The sequence below is a fragment of the Typopeltis vanoorti genome, chromosome 6 (assembly GCF_054136105.1).
Source record: "Typopeltis vanoorti isolate ZY-2024b chromosome 6, IOZ_Tvanoo_1.0, whole genome shotgun sequence".
NCBI classification, from domain to species: Eukaryota; Metazoa; Arthropoda; class Arachnida; order Uropygi; family Thelyphonidae; genus Typopeltis; species Typopeltis vanoorti.
In genome coordinates, this window is record NC_143554.1 from 158,955,186 (window position 1) to 158,957,670 (window position 2,485).

Below are 2,485 nucleotides of genomic sequence, written 5' to 3' on the forward strand. Positions count from 1 at the left end.
GGACGTGCGTGTCCAACCAATGTAAACTGCGAACTGAGTGTGCGGGATTCAAGATTAGAGATTCTGAAACTTGCGCAATGGAGGATAACATGAAGAACAACTAATGCCAATTAGTGAATTGACATTAAACCTGGCGGTTTTATTTTAAAAACAAAACAAAAGATTTTATTATTCACTTAGACAAGTGAATGTTAATAATAATCTATTTAATTTACGATAGATGCTGACATCCCTTTCACAAGTCTACGTTCTACTGCATGGTGATGTGCAAAATCTCATCCAAGTGGCTTCGTTTTCTAGCTGAAGTCAGTTTTATTTTAATATTTTATTTTTTAGCATAACACAATTTTAGCCTTTAAAATAAAACAATTTAATTACTTTCTTTTTAAATGAAAAAATAAAATTTTAAAAAATCGAAACAGTGCAAACTTTAGAAATTTTATACACATTCTACTTGGCCCCAAGTTATGTTAATAACTTGGGGCCAAGTTATGTTAATATGCTTACATGATTAATACAAAGCCTTTCTGTATTATAGTAATACTTTCTTCGTATTGAAAGAACTATCATATCGACAAGGTAAAACTAATCCAATACCAGACTGAATGGATTAGTCAGCTGCATTGCTTTAAGGGAAAATACTTCCCTCCAACCATACATCAAATCTTCAAAAGCAATATTGTATCGCATGATTTCTTCTCGAAATATTTGAATTCAACTTCATTTTAAAGACTCTTGATTTTCAACGTGTAATTTACAATCGATCGTTTTTCATTGTGCATCTTGCGATCGAGACTCGAGAACCAATAGAAAATTAGAACTCTGTGTGTGTGTGTGTGTGTGTGTGTGTGTGTGTGTGTGTGTGTGTGCGTGCCTGCGCGCGCGCGCGCGCGTGGTTGATTTGAAGGAAAGTTGTTGATAGGAAGGTAGTGATGAAGTAATTTTACATGGAGTACTATCATATCCCGTAATGTGCCTATCCTGTAATTCCTCCCACGTGCCTTGAGGGCACATGGCAGGAATTTGATGATGATGATGACTATTACTGCATAGAGTATTTTTTTTTTAAAAAAAGGAACAAGTAGTAGGAAAAAATCCCTCCCTTGATTGTATAAGATAAAACAAACGCCGAAAATAAAGAGAGTCAGTTGGCGCTCGGGATTGAACCGAGGACCTCTCGATCTGCAGTCGAATGCTTTACCACTGAGCCACGCCACTAATTAAACGCGAGTTTGCTGATAATCTTATTGTTCTGCATATAGTAAAGTACCCCCGTTCATTGCGTAATGAAATATCAGTGAAAAGTTATCATAGAATGTTGGAAAAATATTGAAAAATTAACGAGAATATTCTGCGGGTAGGAAGGTTGACCCACACGTTTTCTGTTAACACTAAATAAATAAATAAATATTTTTTTTTATTCAGGCGCAGTTGTTAATGCGATATCCATTGAAACACTAAGTTAACAAGGAGTGCGAAGGATCGATATTCCCAAAATGTCACACTAGCAGGTGGGGACAGTGGAGTCAGGACATCATATAAGAAAGCCAGATTGCAATTTAAAAAGAACCCCCTCTACCTTTTATACGAACACATAAGAAGGATAAACCCTCCCCGTAGTACACCACAGTGAAAAACTCTGCACTGATATGTGATTTTAGCTGTTTTGTTTGTTGCGATGAAGTTTTGTTACGAACAGCACATCGGAAGATAAGAAAATAAAAAAAAAATGAGTAAGTAATGAGACGATGAACTTGACTTCTTAAAAATCTCTTGCGTGAACTTCACTTGTATTGTTTATCCAAAACCAAGTTCTCAAAACGTTTTGGGATTCTAATATTTCAGTAAAATATTCGTGCATGGAAGGAAATGCTTTTTGGCATATTGATTTATTTTTCAATTATTTCTTTTGTTTTGTTTTATTTTTGTATTTATGGGAATGTGGAAAGGCTCATCGCTTCCTCATTCTGTCCGTTACCGAACATTTGTTTCAGCGGAAACAAAGAGAGAGAGCTCCGCACTTGATCACAATCAGACCAAATGTAGGCTCACATCGTCGTAAATTCTTATCTCTCGTCGTTTCTCCACTGATTTGCACGTGCAGTATGCGACTTCCTTATGAAGAAGCTTAATAATAAGCCTCTTCATTTTCATTCCTAAGGGGGGGGGGGTTTGCCAATTAGATTCTTTATTGGGTCGGCAATAAAGTGCTCGGATTAGTGCTGCGTTGAGTCCCTGCTTCACAGGTGTCAAGGGGATGTTTGCTAGCCGTGAATTGAGTGAATTAACGCATTTTGTTCGCTAACGTATAAGGTGTGGGTTCGGATCTCATTGTGCCATGCGCGTTTCAGGATGCCCTTAGAGAGTAGATGATTTTTTCGTCCCGCAGTGTAAGAGCACAGTCGTATTTCCTGCACGAACTTCACCTGAACTGGCTTAAAGCGTTGTTCGTGTTGTCTTCTGAGCAGGTTTTCTGAATTGTCTC

At 37.3% G+C, this 2,485-nt stretch overlaps 1 non-coding gene across 1 annotated transcript; it reads right to left on the reverse strand.

Annotated features, from left to right (window-relative positions):
• Positions 1–1,146: 1,146 nt before the first annotated feature.
• On the reverse strand, positions 1,147–1,217 carry TRNAC-GCA (transfer RNA cysteine (anticodon GCA)). Its single transcript has one exon. It is a non-coding gene; the product is annotated as a tRNA-Cys (tRNA).
• Positions 1,218–2,485: the final 1,268 nt, after the last annotated feature.